General features: G+C 34.0%; 1 protein-coding gene across 7 annotated transcripts in view; it reads right to left on the reverse strand.

Annotated features, from left to right (window-relative positions):
* The window catches only part of LOC136031439 (A disintegrin and metalloproteinase with thrombospondin motifs 9-like), a 364806-nt gene that overhangs the window by 309939 nt on the left and 39133 nt on the right, over positions 1-15734 (reverse strand). The gene's annotated exons all lie outside the window — the stretch shown is intronic.

Below are 15734 nucleotides of genomic sequence, written 5' to 3' on the forward strand. Positions count from 1 at the left end.
TCTCCAGCAATTTATTTTACATACTGATAGATTCACTTTGCAAGGGCGTCACTAAGTCTAGGCTTATCAGATAATTTTAGGAAGTCTTCTCGATAAATAAAGCGTACTGTTTTTAAAATGATCTATGGACAACAGAGGTCTGCCAGAAGTTCTATTTTATAAGAGACCAGAGAAACTCTTTTCCCAGTTTATTTCTAATTGTTGGCTCCTTATCAAAATACTACCTTACAAGATGGATTAGACACGACTTGTTAATTTGTAGATACAATTATGTTGATGTCTTATTTACAGATTACGCATCAATAAGTGGTTATCAAATCTTCATATCTCTATTCGGATCAAAAATTCACAGGACGTCAAAAGCTAGGCATGAGGTAACCGCAGCACATACAGGCCCAGCCCTTCGAAAGGGGGAGGGGTAATTTCCAGAGATTCCTGCAAATGAATCTGAGTCATACAAGGGCGAATTCCAGCCCTGTTGCAGGATGGCTGTGTTTCTTCAGCAAAAATCTTACTGATGATTATGAGTTTTCCAAGGAAATTTAAAATAAAAATTATTTTGTTTTAAGGTCATTTGTCTAAAATACTTAATTCTATAAAATTTTATTTCCCCCCAAAAATTAACCTCTTGTCACCCAAATGATGTCTTTTTTCCTATTTCTTTGTTTTTCTTTTTTACATGATTTAGCTTTACTCGCCAAAGTACAAAATCTGTCTATCTTTCGGCACCAAGTATTCATTATTCTGGCATACTCAGGCGAAGAGAATATATGTTAACTATTTAGGCATATTTCTAGATTTTTTAAAATTATTTTTTCTCCATAGTACTTTTTTTTAAGGATGATGAATCTTCCACCGAACTTTGACTATTGAAAGTTACAGGAATTAAGCACAATCAAAGTTTTCATGGAAATGTAAAGAGAAAATTTAAAAATTAAAACGGGCACCAGTTAGCTAATGCAAGATGCTGAGCAAAAAGTGATAAATTACTATGAATTAAGAAAGGAAACTTAAAACGAGCATACTTAGTCATTTTATGACGTGAGTTTGCCGCTTCATAAGCCCCTAAAAAAGCTGCAGTGTCAAAAATTTAGTTATTTTTTTTTTATTTTACTTAATTTGCAAATTTTTGTAAATATTAGTGGTAGAAAAGCTTTTATTGATAATAATAGTTAATGTTAAATAATAGTACACTTGTAAGTTCAAAATTTGTTCTAAGTTCAAAATCCTTAAACAACAGCGTTCATGAAAACCAAACAACAATTGTTTAATATGATTGGCCTCTTTTATGAAAATTTAAGCTAAAAAAGGTTCATAAAGCTCGGAAATCCTTAATTACTGCATACTTTTTATGGAAACGATGGTCGTATAAACTTCGGAGAAGGCTAATTCGAATGGAAATTGAAAATTTTCGTTCCCCTTTGAGGGACTGGAGGGCAACTAACCTAATCCCCTACGTCCTCTTTTCCCCTAAAGCATCCGTCCAAAAACTTTGGGATAATCGTTTTTGTTTAAAACTGTCAAAAGATCAGATAACAAAAAAATTGGGGTCGACAGAGCCCCAAGAGCCCGGAGGCAAGTGTTCTAATCTACGCACCAGAGGCCGTAAAGGAGCGACGTTAAAACTTAAAACGAACAGAAATTACTCCGTATATGAAATGGGTTACCCCCTCCGCAATCCCTCGCTCTTAACGATAAAGCTTTTAATTGTTTTAAAAAGTAGAATTGCGGCAAAAAGTCAAACTTTAGAGTAAAGAGCGAGGGATTGTGGAGGGGACAACCCATTTCATATACGAAGTAATTTCTGTTCGTTTTAAGTTTTAACGTCGCTCCTTACTTTCATTTAAAAAAACTTGTTTTTTCTTTTGTGTAATTCAAAATGAATTTGAACAAATTTTGCAGTTTCAGCAGTTGTTTCTTAAAGAATTTTGACAAAAAGTCAAACTTTAGCGTACAGAGCGAGCAGTTGAAGAGGGGTAGTTCCCTTCATATACGAAATAATTTCTTCTCGTTTGAAGTTTAATGTTGCTTCTTACTTTTTGTTAAAAAAAACTTGTTTTTAATATTTAATTTCTTTGTTTTTTTAAATCACACCCTGGCCTAGCCAGGATATGATGTGGGGTAGGGCTTAATAATACCCTAATTTCTTGGTGTTAAATTGCATATAAGAATAACTGCAAATCTTTTGGTGGCGATCCTCTTTTTCAGTTTTTCCCTTTCAAAATAAAATAATGGACTATAATTAAAATTTCAAAATTTTTTTGAATATATGGTCAAAATGTTCATGGGTTTTCTCTCCCCAAAAAAACTTCTGCCTTTCCACTAAGAAACAACCCACACCCTTCTTTCATAATAGCAGTAGTATGGTCATATACACTACAGAACTAACATCTGAGGCTCTAAGGATTATATCCTAAATCTCATTAGCTTTAGCGTATTAGAACAAACTTAGCATAAGCGATTATCTATGTAACATGAATGACGATTACATGATTTGCATATTTACAATAGCATATAATCTGATTGTATTACATAGAAGACAGAGGGAGAGAGCTTGATATATTTCTTTGATTGATATGATTTTTTCGTATAAGACCTTCCCTTGCCCATGAGACCCTAGCAACCTCCCATAGCAAGCAGATCCAATATAATAATGAGATACTTGTCTATTATATAAAACGCACTCAAGAAGTGAAGTTTGGTGACAATAAAATATGATGAAAATAGATTAACAAAATTGTGAAGGTCATTTTTGAATTTATAAATCAGGAGTTTTGTCGTCGGCTGACCGTCTCAAAGACAAAGAAAAGTTCACTATTAACGCGATTCTTGGCCTAGTTTATTTTTGTTCATCATTAACGAAATTCTTGAGGACGCCGGTTGGTTTGCTTTGACTGGTTATATAATATAGTGTGTCTCACCATGGATGTTCAAATTAAGATTTGGGATTTGTCAAGGACTAAAGTCAAGGACTTTGTCAAGGACTTGCATAAGCGAAAACACTGCGTCAATGGACACAGCATGATTTTGTACTCTTACGAAAAGCAACATTTTTGGAAGTGTAACAATGCGTTCTGTGAGTATATTTCCAAGTTGTAGTTTTCACAATTTTGCTAATAAAGTATTCTATTTTCATCGTATTTTGTTTTTTCATTAGCAATAACCAAACTTTACTTCTAGAATGTGTTTTATAAGATAGACAAGTAACAATAAGGGATTTTAACCTTTTTATTAAATAATTACAAAAATATGTACATATCATTGATTAATCTTCTGATTCTTGACTTCTCGCTCCTTAACAGTCATTCTATGCCTTCTAATCATATAGAATATGCAATTACCTCCGTGAAGCCATATTTCAATATGTACTTTTATTTTATATATGTAAAAACCTCATAATTCATGTCCTTAGCTGAACATAAGGAAACAGAGAAAACATTGTGAAACATTATTAGAACATAAAAAATTTAAATGATTACGAATATATTTAATAAAACACCTAGTTTTTATTTTCGATAAATAATGGTCGAATTACTGCCTAAATTTAAATCATTCATTTTTTATTTTGATACATACTTGTGAGTGTGGTTGGATGGGAATCTAAATTTTTCTTTTTATACATACAATACACAATCGAACTTGTTATAAAGGGATCATAAAAAGGACTTGCTCAAATTATTTCCACAAGTTGCAATAAGAAAATGTGAAACGTTCAAAGTTCAAATTTACCAAGTCCAAATAAACGGTAGACATGGCTATCTTTTGGCTGGTTCATTTGATATTAAGTACATTAATGTAAGAAAAATTAGTGTACCTTGTCTTAAAATCCTTCTATTATAATTATTATCCATCATTGTGGCAAATATTATATTAATTGTTTATATTTTGCTAAATTCTTCAGTATATACAACATATTATGACATACCATTAGATATAATGTAATAGGGGTTAACGTTAATGATCCAGCTTAAATCTATTAAAAATGAACTTGCAAGACCATTTTTGCCAAAGTTCGCATGTCATAGCAACTATCATAAGTTCAGATTGAATCATTTTTATACATGCCACAGATGAGCTTATTCAAATTTTTTCAACAACTCTATTAAGGCCTATCAAAAGTCCAAAAATTTAACTCCCTAGGCAATTCTTCTTCTTAGGCGGCAAATCGGTCAAATACAAAGGTATCAGTTTTCTTCGTCGCTTCAACTAAACAAACATAAGAAAGTTGAACTTAAGGGGTTTCTCACTCAAAATTACGATTAAGTGCAGGTTATCCTTAGTAATTCTTCTTGTAATTATTTATAAAATATATTTTTTATATGTATTTATTAACCGGTAGTTTGATGTCTACAGGCTACTTATTCTCTAGACTCTGTTTAAACAGGTTACAACAAACTACTACTTGACTGAATCACTCCTGAACAATCCGAGTGGTTAGTCCCTTGATGTAATTTATGCATTCTCACATGCTCCGATTACAGCTGGATCTGGTCTTTTGAGGGAACTTTCAACTTCGGAACACAAACATGTAAAGTATTTGAAGGGACTTCAGTCAGGTAGTATATATTATAGAAATAAGTTTCTGATTGTTGAATGGAAAAATTTTTTACTCATTTTTTGATACCCCACAACAACAGTGTCAAGTATAGCAATCTAGAATGCAAACCCGAAACAGGTTTTATAATTATTTTGGAATTACAAAAAAAAATAATTTTCGGCTTTAAGATTTGATTAGATCAAAATATTCACCAGATTTTTTTATATCTATTGACATCAAATCCGCCGAAATCACTAATTCAGGAACGTTAGGCAAACTCCAAATGTTTAGCATTGGAGGTATAGGAAGATTCCTTGAAAGCGCATCCTGCCTTGATGTTTTTGAAAAGAATGATTTAGATGCAATATGCACTAATTGCTCACCTCCATATAAAAAGGCATTATTTAACCCATTGAATACTGAAACAGCAAACTCAATTAAAAAAAAATCTATGTATACAATAATGTTTATTCTCCTACTAAATATGTCATATCATGCTCATGCCCCTAGTAATGTGCTGTGCGTTAACAAAAATGTCCTTATTGAATCATTTTGGCAGTGTGGTGGGGCTAAGCAATTCTTGATATTTTTTCTTTTTGTAGTCTGAGAAAATATCGCTTAGTCAAATCACAAGAAAACCTCGCAAAAGGTGTTTTCCAGCAATGTCTTTGTTTTCAGTTTACGATCTACTAAAGCTTGGGACCAAAAGCAGTAGGACTAAATTCACATAATTTCAAATTTTGGATCTTCGCCAAAAAACCACATTTTCTCCGAAAAAGCACAGCGTCTTGAATTTTGTAAATCGTATATATCTCGAATTGACCTAGGTGGACTTAGGGGAGGGGAGTGGGAATTCTTAATATTTTTTTTTCTTTTTGCGCTCTGAGGAAATATCGCTTATCAAATCAGAAGAAAACCTTATAAAAGTTGTTTTCCAGGATTACCTCTGTTTTCAATTTAAGATCTACGAAAGCGTAGGACCAAAAGCAGTAGGACTGAATTGGCTTAATTTCATATTTCTGAAGCATTCTCCAGAAAGGCAAAACATATAGAATTTTATAATACGTAGACATCTGGTATTATTCTCGATTGAATAGTGGAATTATGGCTAAAATTTAAATCGTATGTTCTTATATTTTTAATACATATTTGTGGGTGCGGTTGGATGGGAAACTGAATTTTCTTTCTATACATGGAATACGCAATCGAACTAGTTATAAAGAGATCGTAAAAAGGATTTTCTCGAATTATTACTGCAAGTTGCCCAACGAAGATGTGAAGCGTTCGAAGTTCAAATCAAGGGTAGACATGGTCCTCTTTTGACTAAAAGGATATTCTGTATGAAAGAGCTTCATTTAATTGCACTGAAAGATATATCTTGACTGAAAGGGTGGTTTAAATGAAAGAACTCCATTTGATAAAAATTACAATAATTTAAGGAAAAATTCAAACCTTGTCTTAAAACTCTTCTATTACAATTATTTCCCATCATTTTGGCATACATTATTTTAACTGTTTATATTTTGCTAAATTCTTCACTATGTACAGCATATTTCGACATACCGATACGTTTAATAGAAAATGGGCTTACAGTAAGTGATCCAGCTAAAATATATTAAAATGAACGTGCATGGGAATTTGTACCAAAGTTCAAGTGCCAGAACAACTGTTATAAGTTTATATTTAATCAATGTTCTACAAGCCATTGACAAGCTTGTTCAAATTTTTCTGAACAACTATAGTAATCTTTTGGAAGAGAATGTTTTAAATGTAATGTGCACCAATCGCTCATTTCCATATAAAAAAGGTACGCTATAATTCATGGAATACTGAAAAAGCAAACTCAATTATGAAAACAATTATGTAACAACAGTTGACAGATCACTTCATGCTCATGCTGGAGGGTTGTAAGGTTAAAGAATTCTTAATATTTTGTATTTCTGTAATCTGAGGAAATATCGCTCTATCAAATGAGAATAAAACTGCATAAAAGAAGTTTTCCATGATAACCTTTGTTTTCAGTTTACGATATACTAAAGCCTAGGACCAAAAGCAGTAGGACTAAATTTGCTTAATTTCAGGTTTCTAATGCATTCTCCAGAAAGGCACAACCTATATAATTTTATAAAACGTGCATATCTCGGAATCTTCTTGGTTGAATGGGGGAGGGAAAATGGGAATTTTTATTATTTGAGTTTTTTTGCACTCTGAGGAAATAATTCCTTATCAAATTAGAAAAAAACTCTCTCTCTCTCTCTCTCTCTCTCTCTCTCTCTCTCTCTCTCTCTCTCTCTCTCTTTCCCTCTCTATCCCTGTGCCAACGCGTCTGATCGGGTTTTTGCTTGTCCCCGTGTCTATCTTTGTGTGTTTCTGTGTCTGAATCTGTTTGTTTGTAGGTGTTTTTGTCTCTTACACTTTCTGTGCCTGTGTGGTTCAGCGGTTGTTGTCTTGTTTCTCTTTATGTGTCTGATTCTGTGTTTTGTATGGTTTTTGCCTCTCTCTCTCTCTCTCTCTCTCTCTCTCTCTCTCTCTCTCTCTCTCTCTCTCTCTCTCTCTCTCTCTCTCTCTCTCTCTCTCTCTCTCTCTCTTTACATGTGTGTGTGTCAGCGAATGCTTGCTTGTCCCCACGTCTGCCTTTGTTTAATTGTGTGTCTGGCTCCATGTGCTTGTAGGTTTGTTTGTCTCTCTCTTTGTGCCTATGTGTCTGAGCGGATGTTTGCTTGTCTCCCTCTCTCTCTGTGCCTATGTGACTGAACGGATGTTTGCTTGTCCTTGTCTTTTATGTGTCTGTCTTTGTGTGTTTGTGTTTCTGAATCTTTGTGGTTGTATGTGTGAATGTGTTTTTGCCTCTCCCACTCTCTGCATCTGTGAGTCGTAGCGGATGTTTGTTTGTCTCTATCACTATGCCTGTGTGTCTGAGCGGGTGTTTGCACGTTTATTTGTCTTTCTTTGTGTGTTTGTTTGTCTGAATCCGTGTTTTTGAATGTAATTTGTCTCTATAGCTCTCTAATATAGCCTCAGAGTGCAAAAAGAATGAAACATATTCAGAATTCCCACTTCCCCTCCCCTCATTCAGCCTAGAAGTATCAGAGATATTCACATTTTGCAAAATTATATGTATCGTGCCTTTCGGAACAATGCATCAGATATTTTAACTTAAGCAAATTTTGTCCTATTGATTTCCGTCCTAGGCTTTACTATCTCCTAAACTGAAAAAAAAAATTCTTGAAAAACACCTTTTATGAGGATTCTTCTCATTTGACAGAATGATATTTCCTATAAAAAAAATCATTCAATTTAGAAGAATCAGAAGTATGTACATTTTAAAAAATTCTGTACTTCGTGCTCTTCTGGAGAATGTATCAAAATTTGAAATTAAGAAAATTTTTATGATCTCTTTATAGCCAATGGATTTAAATGGAAAAATATTTCTTTGTAATAGGCCATTGAAACAAGTAGCTGTGGTGAGATACCTTGGTTTCCAGCTTGATCAAAATCTGAATTGGAAAGCACATGGTGATCAGGTGGCAGCTAGGGTATCTAGAGGGCTTGGATTGATTCGGCGTCTGAGAAATCAGTTACCTCATTCTGCCCTTTTAACTCTTTATCATTCTATTGTCATGCCTTATATTTCTTATGGTTGTGTGATATGGGCTGGTGGATTTTATACAAATTTTAAACGTGTTCAGGTTTTACAAAATAAAGTTATTAGACTACTAGGAAATTATGTCCATGGTGAAAATGATACAGTTAATTGCTATAGGAAACTTATGATCTTTAATGTTAGCCAACTTCATGATTATCAACTTGCTATATTTGTATTTCAGAGTATTTATGGTTTGTCCCCTGAAATTTTTCGTCAAATGTTTATAAGGAATTCTTCATACCACAGTTATGAGACTAGAAATATGGATGATTTGGTATATGAGTGTCGCAGCTCTCAGAGGGGAAGTTTTGGTCCCAAGTTTGCTGGACCAGTAGTGTGGAATTCTTTACCAATGAGTATAAGGTTATCTGAAAATGTTAGCCAGTTTAAGAGTAGACTGAAGAATCACCTTCTGAGTAGAAAATAAATAAATAATTTAAATTGGATGGCTTATTGATTTGTTTTTTTTAAGCGTTGTTGTTTTTTTTTTTTTTTTTCTTATTCTTTGTTTTCATGTTGTTTTCTTGTTCCCAATTTTTTTGTTTCATTTTGTTTTGTTTTTTTTTTTGTTTTTTTTTTTTTCTTATTCTTTGTTTTCATGTTGTTTTCTTGTTCCCAATTTTTTTTTTTTTTTTTTTTTTTTTTTTTTTTTTTTTTTTTTTTTTTTTTTTTTTTGTTAATGTTGTTGGTATTGGTGCTCATTAATGTTTATCAGCCACTACTAACAAGTCTCTGACTTTCTAAAGTGGCTGATGTGGTTTTTTTTGTATATTGATGATATGTATAATAAAAGTGTCCTCTCTCTCTCTCTCTCAATGCTATTGCGTATTCAATATATAGAAAGAACGTCAATTAAACAACTATATCTAGTTCCCTCTCTCTGTCCTCTATGTAGCACAAGCAGATTATATGCTCATGTAAGTATGCAAATTATATAATCGTCATTCTTGTTACAGAGATAGTAATCGGCTATACCAATTTTGTTCACATACGGTTACGCTAATGAGGTTTAGGATACATTCTTTAGAGTCTCAGGTGTAAGTTCAGTAGTGCATATGGCCATACTACTAATAGTCAATACGCACTTACATATCCCTATAAACAATTTTATGAACTTTGAAGCAAATCAGTTTGGTTAATCAAAACTTCAAGGTAAAAGTCTGAAATATTGTGTCTACACTAAGAAGGGAGGTATAAGTCATTATTCAGACCTATTCTAGTTGAAGGAAGTTGAGAGCCTAATTTTTACTAGTCCCCCTACCTCTTTCTAAACTGCATTTTATTCCCATAAAATGGCAGATAGCATCGTTTTCTCGTGGCTCAATCTTTTTGGCCCCTTAAAAGAAACCAAAATCTTTAATTCCCTTCGAGTGAGCCCTCTCTCAATCTTCTAAAACCATCAGTTTGATTGGATCAGTACTAGGAAAAAAAACAAATAGAAACGCATCCGAGATGTTTCATCTGAAACACTTTGTGCATAAGAGCTTGAAACTTGTACATTTGGGGTGTTTGATAATCTGGATCTAATGTTGTGATTTTCATTGATTTTGCTTGTCGTCTTTGGGAGTTTACCACCTTTCGAAAAACAGGAATAAATTCTCAGGGTCATAGCTTGTGATGGGTATGTATTTGGAATCAGCAAAATAATCCAATTCTTTTAATCTACGAACTGTTATTAAAATTTCATTTTTCAAATTTTGGTTACCGTCAGCCCCAGTTTTAATGTACTTAAGTTAATTATTACGAACCGCTTGATTCGGAGACGGTGAAAATCTGCATTTTTTTGTATACTTTTTCTCGAAACTCAAAACTATGTTCCCTCTTTTTAAGTAATAATATAGACACGATCTACTTAAGAGGTTTCGGCCCTTGTCCTCTTTGTATAAAACAACAATCCATAATTGGCAACACAATTTTTATTTTCAAGAACTGTGCTAAAATTATTCGAAAAAAAATAACCCTGAAATTATTCAGGCTTCATCCAGCACATATTGCTGTTACGTTCTACGCACGAGAAAATGACCACTTTATTTTTCTTAGACGAAGGAAAACCATTCCTTTTGGAATAACCGACAGACATCAAATTCAAGGCCGTTAATAACAAACTTTCACTTTTCTCACAGTTTAACCAATTCAAAGTTTAGTCTAAAGATTTTTTGGGGAAGTTCTAATACTCAAATTCCGCATGATTGTTATCTTTTTTCACCGAAAAAGAATTGTTTGTTGTTACTATTTGGAGGTTTAGAAAAAAAAATGCCTTCCCAATTTTATTGTTAATGATCGTTTTTCTTGGAAAGCATAACAAACCTGAACATGAGTCAGTTGACAACATGCTAGACAAATTGACTGGTTCACGCTTTGGGCCTGTCCTACTTTTTTGAAGTTGTGTTGAAATACCAGCTAACTTACATTCAAGGTGTTCACAAAAATTTCAAATTTTGAAAAATACTGAACTGGTGTTTGAATTACAGAAATGCACAATATAATACAGCAGTTTCTTTATAGTATGACTGTGTGTAATCTCTATGTTATTGTTTAAGAAAAAAAAAACTACAATCTGGCACATGCGAACTCCTTTCGTGATTTTTTGTAATTCGTTTGTACGTTTTTTTTTTATAATTTTGTGTTATCTTTTAGTATCAGTGATGCCAACTCAAGAAAATGGATGGGGCGGGGTTGATGATTTATAAAACGAAAATACTAAAAAAGGCACTTTCCGAAATCTAGCGGAGCATTTTCTCGATATTTCTAAATAAAACCAAAAAAGGTACTTATCAGAATGCAGGGGTAAATACCCCCCCACCCTAATTGGTGACACTGGTTTGTGTTAAAGTGTTTTATATAATCAAATTTCATTTCCTCTTTTCTTCCGTCGATCAAGGGCTCCAAACGTGAAACCAGAATATTCGGTTATATTTTAGTATTAATTTGAAATTTCTTTTCAATGTTCAACCGCCTTATTTAATGGTATTACCGTTTGTATAATCTTGTTTCATTTTAAGTTCGAATGTCCCATTAATATTTTACATTTTTTGCCTTGTCTTTGACATAATAAAAGAATTAGTTGTGTATTATCTGCTAGTTACTACATTTTGTTTGTACAACCATTGCAGCTGCATTTTTTAATCCTGTTGCGGAACATATACCGTCATCTATAAGCAAACTTTACACAAATTTAAGCTTAAATGATAGCACATTAATATTTAGTGAATTTAAACCTATTACCTAAACTGGCTTTATTTTCTAATTTGTAGAATTCACAGTTTTTCATTTATTTTCTATATATTTTTCTTTCTATCTTAAAAAGAACTTTTGGCAGACAAACAGTTACCTAGCCTCCATCAAATTATAGGAAAAACCCACTTCTTATTAGCTTCAAAATTAGGTCATTTTTACGAACGGTACCCGAAAGTTGAAATCTTTATTCTCGTCTTCCGAGCAATATTAATTATACCTAAGTTATTCTTTATTAGATCCTGTGGCGGTTCCGGCCTTTCCTCCACCCGGATCAAAACCTTGATTAGCCCCCCCCCCTTTTTTGTCACTCCCCTCTGTCCCACCTCCGATTAGGTTGTATCATCCATTTATCTGCCAGTTGATACTTCAGAACCTAATATTTGAGTTTGTTAATATTTATATTTATGCATAAAATGTTGTTTTTTTTTTTGTTTAGATTTCCCATTTGATTTCCCAGAATTTGATGTTTAAGGCTGCTATAATTAGTTATGTTTATTTTTGGTCATTACGTTTGTTCATTTTGCTACCTATTGGGTAATTTACTGGATTCGAAAAACAAATAGGTATATGATCAAGTTGTGGGTCTGGTTATCAAACTCCGGGATTTACACTTTCAACAATAATAAATAATGGTACAAACTGTCACTCAAATTATTTCAAGTTTTGTAAAGTGAATTTCCAAAAAATAAAACTCGCTCCACATGGGCTCCAAAAAAAACAGTTTAACGTTTACATGTCGCACCCCATTAAGTTGCTCGGTACTTACGAATTAGAGCCACCACACTCAAGTTCATGGTCTCAGTAGAGCCGGGATTTTTCTGCATTAAATAAAAAAAATAATTTTTTTCAATTGAAAATAAGGAGCAACATTAAAACTTGAAATGGACAGAAATTATTACGTATATGGGGGGACGGTTTACACCCTCGTCAATACCTCGCTCTTTATGCTAAAGTTTGAATTCTCTTTCAATTTTTTAAAAATGACACCTGAATGACAAAGCCTGTTTAATTAGAATAAATAGCTCTTTTGAAAATGCTTAAAAAAACTTTAGCGTAAAGAGCGAGGTATTGACAAGGGGTGAACTCCCTTTTATACGTAATAATTTCTGTTCGTTTTAAGTTTTAATGGTGCTCCACACTTTCTGCGGAAAAAACATGTTTTTTATACAATTTCTAATCTTTTTTTAGAAAATGCTGGTAAATCTACCAACCCCTTCATGGAAAGTTTCTCTTCTCCCATGAAAAAATTCCTACATGGAAAGATACTCCCACATAACCCCCTTCCCCGACCACCCAGCGGAAAAAATCTCTCCTGAACGTCTCTATACTTCCCAATAACCAATACTATATGTAAGCCTAAATAATGGGCAAAGCTCATTACTTAGAACCCTTCCCCTGGGAACTGTAGGAGATTAGGTCATCCTCAAAGGCAGAGTTATTAGATTTTTCGACTATGCTGAACAAAATGATTATATCAAAATTTGATCCAGTGACTTTGGGAAAAACATGACGTTGCCCTCCAATTTTTTTGGTCACTTAAAGAGGGCAGTAGGACTTTTAATTACTGGTTGGATGAGGCCTCTTGCAATATTCTAGGAACTCTGGGTCGATAAAGTCACCCCCGGGGGAAAAAGCAACAAAAAAATCAAACAAACAAGCATCAGTGGTCATTCTTCCGGCAAAAAACACAAAATTCCACATTTTTGTAGATAGGAACTTGAAAACTCTACTACAGAGTTCTCTGATACGCTGAATCTGATGTTGTGATTATGATTAAGATTCTATTTTTTAGGGGGTGTTTCCCCCTTTTTTGAAAATGAGGCAAATTTTCTCAGGCTCGTCACTTTTGATGGTTAAGCCTAAACTTGATGAAACTTATGTATTTCAAGTCAGCATAAAAATTCCATTCTTTTGTTGTATCTATTGGTATCAAAATTCCGTTTGTTTTAGGTTTCGATTAATATTGAGCCGGGTCGCTCCTTACTTACAGGTTATTTACCACGAATTGTTTAATTTCAAAATGTACTCAGTGATAAACCGCTTAGCCTGAGAGAGATAAACTATAATTTAGGTATATTTTAATTAAATATTTGATATATAGAGTTGGTATCTGGGTTAGGTTATAAACCATTTAAATACCATTTGACATAAAGCGTTCTGGGTGGCCTGATTTCCATAATTCTCTGATGTAGTTTCCATAATTCTGTTACTAAAATACTATATTTTCATCATATTTAGGTATATTTCATTATATTTAACCTAACTTTACTTCTTGAGCGTGGTGGCTATAATACATAAGTACCAGTTGCTCTATAAGTACATCTGTGCCACTCTCATTATTTAACTTCATTTAGCTTAAATTTTACAAATAATCTAATGTAAGCATCTAAAGTAATGTTTACATTTAGAGTCAACACGTTTGTTCTTTATCTACTCAATAAAAAGCGAGTTATCAAACCACGACACATGTATACACCGTTATGCGATAACGTTAAGTCAAAATTGTCATTAGGATACTTTTAAGTTTTTTCTTTTTTTTTAAGTGGGCTTTCCCCGAAATAATTAACATGGATGACTTTTGTTAAAAACTACTTCAGCGAACGCTCAAAAAATGAAGGGCCCAGGTCAAGTTAAGCAGGCTTTAAAAAGTTGAAATTTGCCACTCCATTATTTCAAAAGGATTATTTGCTGGTAGCCTTTTAAAGTCATGTGAAACTAACATAATTTATATATTTATAGAAAGACAGCCTAAAATTAAAAAATTGTCAATAAGCGTGAGAATAAAAGTCCACTGAAAAAAATTGCTTTGTCATTAAACAAAGCAATTCAACATTTAAGGATTTGAATAGTTTGATATGACAAGAACGCATGATGAAGTAAAAACCAATGAAAATGATCCGTTTTACGTACCTGTTTGGCGATTATGAGATTTAAGGATTTTGTAATAATGAAAATTGAAACTGTCAGCGAGCCACATACGTATGAATTGTTTTAGATGGGAAGGGAGAATTCTAAAGGATCATATTTTTCTTTTCTTTTTCTTTTTTTGTAGCAATATTGGCAACAGCTGCGATAGTACGGTATAAACCAATAATGGTAAAAACAGAGAGCATAAGAGGCAATTTATGCAACAATAAAAAAAACTGAAGGCTTCTTCCTACATTAGATGGGGGGTTACACCCTCCAGATCTTCGCACTTACAATATCCAGGGAAGAGGAGAAACAAGCCGTTTTTTATGCAGTGTGAAGCGGGAGGTAAAACTTAGAAAAACTCTTTCATACCCTTTTATCCGGAAGCCTTTCCACTTTTGGCGCATAATTTACAATGATATAATTCATTTCCTCTTGTATTTCCTGGCAATGAGTAGTCGCACTTAGTAATTCTAGAAATGGAGATAGTCACGGAAATGTCTTCATGGTGGCTCCTTAATTTTCAATCGGAACCGCTCGTCTAGTAGTGGACTATTAAGAACTGAAATTGCTGGTTTTGCTGACCACCAGGCCATCCTAGCGGAGTCCATGGATAAGTTGCTAGAAATACTTGGAATCTTACGAGAAGAGGCCGTGAATGTGGGACTGCAAATTAACTGGAATTAAATGAAAATTATGGCCATAGACCCGTCTTCTCCTGTTGTCAATTCTCCAGTCAGCTTGGACAGAAAAACTAGCATAGAAGTTGTTCAAAGGTTTACCTACTTGGGATCAACAATTTCTTCAGATGACTCGGTTCTCCAAGAGCTGCAAGCAAGGCTATCCAAAGCATTTTCTACAATGGGTAGGCTCAACCGTCAACTTCGTCGAAAACCAAATATCAGTCGTTCAACCGAACTACGAATTTTCACCGGCCTCGTCAGTCCTTTGATAATTTATGGAGCTGAGACTTGGTAAGCACCAGTCGAAACCCTATTGGCCATTAATGTATTCAAGTTGAAGAGCCTGAGAAGGATAAAAGGTCTGCGGTGGTTTGACTTCGTGGGTAGCGAGAAGCTACTGCATCTCGACAGGCAGTCCCGGTTTTCTACCTAAGCAGTCAGGCGCCACTTACGGTGGTTTGGACATCTAGTTCGAATGCCCCCACACTTATTCGCAAAGATGATCTTTGATTCTGACCCTATTAATGCCGGTTGGAAGTTACCATGCGGCCGACCGAAGAAATGATAGATCGACGGCTTATCCGAGTTAAGTGATGGTAAACATCAAACCGAGCAAAGAGCCAACCCTTGCAATGAACCAAAGTGGATGAAGGAGGCAGACTTCAATCTCTATGCTGAGCAGTTCCCGGCAGGAGACCTAAGTCAAGTCAAGTACCTCATG

The sequence above is a fragment of the Artemia franciscana genome, chromosome 1, assembly GCF_032884065.1.
Source record: "Artemia franciscana chromosome 1, ASM3288406v1, whole genome shotgun sequence".
Lineage (NCBI taxonomy): Eukaryota > Metazoa > Arthropoda > Branchiopoda > Anostraca > Artemiidae > Artemia > Artemia franciscana.